General features: G+C 41.4%; 1 pseudogene; it reads left to right on the top strand.

Moving 5' to 3' along the window:
• The first annotated feature begins 3,151 nt into the window (after positions 1-3,151).
• Positions 3,152-3,874, top strand: LOC146476892 (uncharacterized; annotated as a pseudogene).
• Positions 3,875-8,498: the final 4,624 nt, after the last annotated feature.

Genomic DNA, 8,498 nt, shown 5'->3' with positions numbered 1-8,498 from the left:
GCGAGGACCATGACCAGACTGTGTTGACGTGCGTTAGCTCTGTAAGTGGCTTCACAATTTCAGCAAGATTTGGTGTGAACCGTGACAAATAGTTGCACATACCCACGAAACGTTGAACCCCCTTAACATCTTTAGGAGGGTCCATGTCAACAATGGCTTGGACACGATCAGGATGTGGGGAAATGCCATCGCCACTGAGGAGATGTCCCATCCAGGTAACTTGCTTGACTTTGAATTGAAATTTCTTAGGGTTTAACTTAAGGTTTACTTCTTTGCAGCGCAACATTAAGTTCCATAAGTTCATGTCATGATCCTTTTCTGCCTCCTCGACAGTTTCTCCACTTCCAAAGACTAAGATGTCATCTGCCTTGTTAACAACACCTTTCAAGCCCTCCAGCGCTTCGTGTTGCCTTTGCTGATACTCTTCTGGGCCCAAACTTGCACCAAACGGCATACGCAACCAACGGTATCTTCCTATTGGGGTGTGCATGGTAGTTAAAAATGAAGAACTCTCATCCAGCACAATGTTAGTGAATCCTTTGTACACATCCACACAGGAAAAAATCTTTGCGTTGCTCAATTTTGGCAGTAACTCATCAACGGTTGGAATTGGGTACTTTGGGACTTCAATAGCTTTATTTATAGTTTGACTGGGGTCAATACAAACACGTAAGGTACCATCTGGTTTTTCTCTGTAGACACTGTTAGAGATCCACGCAGTGGGCTCAGTAACTTTCTTTAAAATACCCTGTTTTTCCATGTCCCGTATTGCCTCTGCTACTTTGGGCTCCTTAGCTACAGGGCACCGATGGGGATGGGCTTGAACTGGAGTCACATTAGGGTTCATGGAGATGTGCAAAGGCGGACCCAAAGTTCCTAGCCCTGTATGAACATCCTTGAAAACATCCAGGACAATGGCCTTGGTGACCGATAAACCAAGAGTCTTGTTGCTTGGGTTTATTAGTCTCTTCATCCTCGGCGGAAGCGTAGCACAAACCATACACAAATCCGAATTTTTCCACCGAGCCACTCCTGCTTTGCTGCCAGAGGCGTATTTGCAGCCAGCTTTTGGAACGAACCATCCCATCACCGTACAGTAATCAATGTAGTCTAAAATAAAACAATCTAGAGCTTCTCGATCGTCAAAACCTTCTTGCATCTGAGGGACCGGAAAACCGACCGGTGTGCCCGCCATTATAACAGCAAACACGACGATAATGGAAAGAACCAACTTGACAACAAAATGGCGGGAACTTATCGAACGATTGCAATCACAGTTCGATGACATACAGTCTAAACAGGACAACTAAAACTCACAGTAAATTTCAGGCGAAGGTTCGTCTACTCCTGGTACCATGTTGACCAGCCGATACAGGCACGAACAGGAACAACTTGGCTAACACAACGATCATACTTTATTCAGGCTGTTGGCCATGTTTTCTACACACAACTCACACTCGTTCTCCTGCGCAACACCGCTGACCGATTACAACAGTCCTACCAACAGATTCTGGCGCTACTGTACATACATAAATGTATCCTTTGGATTTAACGCTGATGGGCTAATTGGGGACACTATAAATGAACAAACAAATACTGGGAATTAAAAAAAGCTATGCAAAATTCCAAATGGTAGAAAGCTCGCCAGTTGCCCATTTACATAACACAGTCAAGGAGTAGAACTTGAAACAAATCCAGCTAGTGGTTGGGTGAAATATTTCAAAATGTAGATTTGAAATCCAGCACTCTACATGTACACTGCCTTCCTGATGCAACATTTTCATTACTTTGTGTATACTGTACAACTAACAACTACCATAATGCAAACAATGTTAAAACCCATACCTTCTAAGTTAAATAATCTATATACCCTTATGGGATTGCGATAAAACAGAACTGAACATCAATCCTTGTTTGCCAAGTTTGAAATTGTCATCATCGCCCTTGACAAGCAGTAGATACAATGCCTTAAAGTCCAGTAAAACTGCAAAAAACAATATACCAATTTTAAGTACGTTGTTATTAATAAATTATTGCTGTTCTTTAATTAGTTTCACTCATCAAATGTACATTGTTTTATAATAATAAAAGGTAGTCTGTCTGGCGAAGTGGTAAATACCATTCATGCTTATCTGGATTTCTTATGTTCTTATGTGAGGTGAGAAAACGTGATAAGATTTTTTCTGCAAGTGAAAAATATATATGGCTTCTGATTGGTCTTACGATTTTTTTCACCACTTAGAAAAGTAGTATGAGCAATAGAATTTATTCTCAAAAGTGACAGACGCACCAAAACAAAGGAAACAAGGGATGGCAAGCACTGAGAAATACACTTCGAAATTTCAGCAACCTTCCAAAAGATACCGAGAACATGGGATGTTCAGCTGGCATTGAAATGGGTGTCCTTTTCCCCTGACATTTATATTAATTATCTTTTGGGTTGGAAGATACTTTCTACCATACTTATACATGACCTTTTGCTTGCCTTTTGTAATAGTCACATAAAAAGGGCGCCAAACTGCTGATTTTGGAGATTAAAACAATCGAAGTTATTGTTTTCTTGTTTATATTCTTAGTGCTGCGTTAACCTTAAAAAATATAGTAGGAACTATTTGTTTTCTTATTTTAACAATACCGCCACCCCTCAACGATAATTATTACCGGTCAGGCAGTCTAAATTCCAATGCTTTTTTTCTCTGACCAAACAGGTGAAATAATAATAATAATAATAATCATAATCATAATCATAATAATCATAATCATAATGTCTTTATTCATTTGATAAAAAATATATCAAGCGTTGCATAAATTTGAAAAAGAAGTTAATCAATTAGTCAAGGCGCTTACAATAAGAAATTCATAATACTAAATTGTATCTAAAGCCTAAGTATGTTGATGCTCTGCCTCAAATTCTATGCTGTGACATCAAATTTGGAAAAAAATTCTATCGATCCTGGGACATCAAATTTAGAAAAAACAAATTATATCCTGTGACATCAAATTCAGAAAAAAACAAATTATATCCTGTGACATCAAATTCGGAAAAACCAAATTTGGTTGTGTCCTGTCTGTCACTGCGCACACGAGTAGGTACCTAGTACAGCCAGGCTAGGCCTGGTTTTATGGTGTTGTTATTTATTTGCCGCGCAAAATGAATTTATTCAGTCAAGGTAGCAGAACAACAGTGAGCATCCAGAGGTATTCATGTGGCGGTTGTTATCAGCCCTTATGAGAGAGAAAGCAGCGGATGATCAGATCATATTGATAGTGTTTTGTATCGCATTGATTGGTTGTATAATTCCCTAGTGCGTTATCTGAGAGTTTACGACTCTGTCAGTAATCAGCTTATCAGCTTTGTTCGCAACAGTAAGGATCTGCTGCAGATTTTAGTTCACCAGAATGGAGCTCCTGACTCGTACAGAACTGAGCAGGTTTAGCATGGAGGCCATGGACGACCAAAATTTGATACGTCAAGAGACCAGATAGAATTTTTGTTGGAAAGAGGTTTCTTCCTTCCAGACGTAGCGCAAATCCTGGGGATTAGTGTGCCAACAACAGAGAGGCAATTACAAGAGTTTGGTCTTTCTTCCACACAATTCTTCATGGTCATCAATGATCAAACCCTGGACTGTACCATAGAGGACATTTTGTGAAATTTTTCCTTCAAATGCTTACAGTTGAATGACTGGTGCTCGCTTAAGCAAAGGTGTAAGAGTCCAGCAGGTTCGGATCAGGGAGTCCATGAGACGAGTTTAACCAGAGGGGGGTTCTACTTTGGGCCTTAACAGTCAACAGTGTTTACAGAAGGAATTACAAGGTGTATTTACCGCTTGCCCTTTGGCGTATTGACGGAAACCATAAACTTGTAAGGTAGGGTTAAGTTACAAAAACTAGACCCCCAACCTCCACCCCCCTCCTGCCTTTCTGCACACCCAAGAACTGCTAAAACACCACTGCTTCAATAACTGGATTGCTACTTCTTCGGGAAGCAGTGGAAACTCAAATAACCCTAGCTCGCACAAATCACTTTAAAGTGGCAAGAGAAGTAGCCTCCAAACACAGATGTATTTACGGCTTTTTTTAGCCTGACACAAAAGCTGGAAATACGTCTACATTCGCAGGCTACAAGAGAAGTGGAACAACAGCAAAAAATAAAACACAACAAAGGGATAAGTAAACTTCATTCACAAACTTTTGATTTTATACCCTCTAGAACAAAACCGCCACGTTCACATGCAAACACTTTGGGCTGAATTACAGAACACCCAGCCCACTTAACTTTCAAGTTAAACCACTGCTCCTCCATTCCCTCAGTCAGGCAGTCACATGTAGGAACTGATAAATAAATGTATGGCTCATTCTAAGAACATGCAAGTCGACTGCAGGACTTACAGTTTTACTAACTTAGACTAATTTATTCGTGGACTGGAGGACCGGCCTTTGCACTAACTTATACTAATTTATTGATCGACTGAAGGAGCAAGGGATTTGTGCCCTTCGAAATGGGCGACGTATTCTGCAATCGCTCTACCCTTTGAAATCCCATCTTTTAATACAATACTGCTTTGTAAGCAGGAGAATTACACATTTGTGCTCTATTATCATGAGCTTCCTTGGGCTAGCCGTTTCAAGAATATATTCAGTCTGAGCGTCTCAATGGTCCTAATACATACTTAAGCATAATCAAGCAACTGTTGCCATACTTAACCGTCCTTCCTCATCCCTAGCCGTACTTTAGCGTCCTTGCTCATCCCTAGCCGTACTTCTTGCACTTAAAACTTAAACTTGACTTGGACTTAATTAACCTCTTGAACTTGTGACTTGTGATGAAAAACTAAAAACAGTTTGACGTTTTACTTGACTTGCACTGTCGCGTGCCCTGTCGTGATTGTGTCGTGATCGATAAGAGCGTGCGCTATTTAAATTACGCACTCTCTAGAAACTCCTAGATAGTTGTACGAGAGACTGAAAACATTACTTATGGAAAACCGTTACTTAAATAACCTGATTCCTAAAATAAATTACCTGCTTTTCTTAAACAAATAGCAAGTTGATGAAACGAAAACAATATAAACAAATGCCCTGACTCTCACGGTTTCTTGCGGTAGCTACACTCCCACCAAATTATTAATGATTATCTGAGGGAACTTTCATGATATCACTGAGAAAGAAACCATGGTAAACGATTCGAAACTCCTTTAATTTGGATCGGCCCCTTCTAAGAGAAGAACCTCTTTCTGGATAGGCGTTTCGATTACAGATGATTGGGAATTGTTTCTCTCCTTCTCGGAACCTTTAACTCCTAGCTTGATTCTGACCAAGCGAACGAGACGATCTTTATCTGGCGTTCTCTCCAAAATCTTGCCAAGGGGCTACTCATTTCGTGAGGTTTCATGTTGCACAATGACGATATCTCCAATTTTCAGATTTCTTGGTACTGACCATTTTTGCCTTGAATTTAAGGTGAGAAGATACTCTTTTTGCCATCTACCCCAAAACTGCTCTGCAAGATATTGTACCTTTCGCCATCGCTTTCAGGCGTAGATATCTTCTTGGACGAAATTTCCTGGTCGTGGGGAGATTAACTTGTTCTTCATGGTCAAAAGATGATTTGGAGTTAGAGGCTCTAAACTCTTTGGGTCATTCAGGGTTTGGCAGGTCAATGGGCGGCTATTGATGATCGCCATAACTTCATAGAAAAAGGTGCTAAGAGATGATGTGTCAAGACTTCCCTTGAAATCGTTGAGAATATTATTGAGGATGCTTCTGGTTGTCCTTATTTGCCTTTCCCATACTCCTCCCCGATGACTTGAGTACGGAACATTCATGATGAAATCACAGCAATACTTCGTGAGATATGATTTAATCTTGTAGCTGTCTAGCTTCTTTAGGGCACTTGCCAGTTCGTTTCTTGCTCCTACAAAGTTTGATCCTTGATCAGACCTTAGCTGCTGAACAGGTCCTCAGATGCCAATGAAGCACCTTAATGCGTTTATGAAGGCATCGGTGGTCATGTCATCCAACTCTTCTATGTGTACTGGGTGAGAGCTCATGCAGTTGAATATTACTCCATATCTCTTCAAATCTTTGCGTCCTTCTCTGACGATAAATGGACCAAAACAATCCATCCCGAGAGAGATCAGCCATCTTTTGACCTTTAGTTGATCTCCCTTGACGTCTACATCGCACACATTTATGGATGTTTGAGGATACTGCGGCGGAAAGACCTTGGACCCATAGTACATCAGAACGAATCTCATTCATTTTCACTCCTTGTCCTTGATGTCTCACCTTGTTGTGAAAATGACCAATTATCAGGTCGGTGATGTGAGAACTTCTTGGTTAGATGATCGGGTGCTTTAGTTCGAACAGCAAGGTGGATTTTTCTAGTCTTCCGCCAACTTGCAGAAAGTCAAGGTCATCGAGAAAGGGATCTAACTTCAGAAGAGGACCATTCTTTATGAGCTTGCAGTTTCCTCCTTGGTTGCTGAGTCTTGTTATCTCATCCTCGAAAACTGTGCATTGCATCTCCTTGAAGATAAGTATTTCAGCTTCTTGTTGTTCAGCTACCGATGTGATAACTGTTTTGGGCGTGTTCTTGTTTGAGAGTTTCTTTAGTTATGAAACTACTCCTACTGTCTTGGCCTGGTCAGAGAATCTCCTACAGTCGACAAGGCTAAATGAATTTTTGGTGGTAATTGCGAGGACGGCGGATCTAACTTCTTGGTCTCCAATCTGAATGGCAGGAATTCCTTCACCAAATGAAATTTCTTTCTCCCACAGAAATGCTGGTCCACCGAACCAATTAGACTTCATTAACTCTTGAATGCTTAGGCCCCTGGATGTGTGGTCAGCTGGGTTGTTTTTGGTGTCAATGTACCGCTATTCCTTGGGGTCTGTGTTGGACCTTATCATCTGCACTCTTTTTCTACGAATTTATGGAATCTCTTGGCTTCATTGTTTATGTACCCAAGTACTACCTTCGAGTCTGTCCAGAAGTACTGCTTAAGGCTTCTGTTGTTCAATTCTTTTAGCATCACGACAATCTGTGCTGCTACAACCACTGCTGTAAGTCTTGGTATAGTGGTTATCTTCGATGGAGTGATGCAAGATTTTCCCATTACCAGTGCGACATTAACGTTGTTGTCTTTATCTTTGACTCTCAGGTATGAGCACTGTCTGTATCCAAATGTGCTAGCATCTATTAAATTGTATAATTCGTAGGTCTTTCCTTGACTTGTCATCTTTGGCTTGAAACATACTGGTATGTTCAGCTCTCTTAAACGCAGAAGATCTATCTTACATTCCTCCCACCTTGGCTGAGTTCTTCGGGCAGTGGATCATCCCAACTGAAGCCCTTCTGACATACTTCTTGGAGAATTGTCTTTGGTCTTACGGCCAAGGGGCAAGGAATCCAAGGGGGTCATAAACAAGCCACGGTCGACAACACTCCTCTTCTCGTCAGGGGTTGATCCTTCAGGATGATGGAGAAACCAAAGCAGTCTAGCTCTACTTACCATTGTACACCAAGAACTCTTTCTATCGGGAGCTGTTCTGACGGTAGATCCAACTTCATATCAGCTGCTCTCTCACTTTTTGGTACTGATTCGAGTACGTAGAAATCATGTGTCATGATTGGCCATGTATTTGAAGGCGTAACTGGCACAAACAAATGCACTTTCATTCTGTACTCTCTGGGATCTTGGCTGACATTGCCGTTTGGCAACCAGAGAAATCGAAGGTAATCTCTGTCTTCTTTGTGTACAACAAACTGATGAAACATTTTCTCCACTTCACAAGTTATGGCGTAGAGATACGTTCTGAACCTGCACAGAACACTGATTAAATTGTTGGTCAGGTCAGGTTCGCTGAGCAAATGGTCGTTTAGAGAAGTTCCTTTGCATTTTGCTGAGCAGTCAAACACCACTCTGATTTTGTTCTTCTTTGGACTATAGACACTACGATGCGGTATATACCACTTTACACGTCTTTGTCTTGATCAACTGCTGAGTAGCCCGATGTCCGTGGTGTAATAACCACGAGATCCTTGTTTGATGGTCTGCTCCTTAAGAGTTCAAAGCCACCGGCAACTTTCAGTTTCGGATAAATCGATTCCAGCTTTTCAACAATGGCAATAGCTTGGTCTCTGCAGTTAAACACGATGGTCTTCTACCCGAGTCCTGCATCTTGCAGCCGAAATTTCTCAGCTCGGGCTTGGGAGGGGACTTGGTTTTGGCGATGGTTTGCCAAACAGGAGAAATTGTGTGTCCACGTTTCCCTTACAATAAAAAACACCATTACATTTTTTTACATTTGCTTGGAGGACAAGATGGCGATCTTGCCTGTCCCAGCGAAGGGGAAGAGAAAGACAGTTGATTGCTGCAACTCGGAGAACTGCACCTCAAAAAAAGGGACCGAAATTTCTCAGTTCGGGCTTGGGAGGGGACTTGGTTTTGGCGATGGTTTGCCAAACAGAAGAAATTGTGTGTCCACGTTTC

The sequence above is a fragment of the Pavona decussata genome, unplaced genomic scaffold (genome assembly GCF_977016875.1).
Source record: "Pavona decussata unplaced genomic scaffold, jaPavDecu1.1 SCAFFOLD_72, whole genome shotgun sequence".
NCBI classification, from domain to species: domain Eukaryota; kingdom Metazoa; phylum Cnidaria; class Anthozoa; order Scleractinia; family Agariciidae; genus Pavona; species Pavona decussata.
This window is presented reverse-complemented; position numbering and strand designations above follow the sequence as displayed.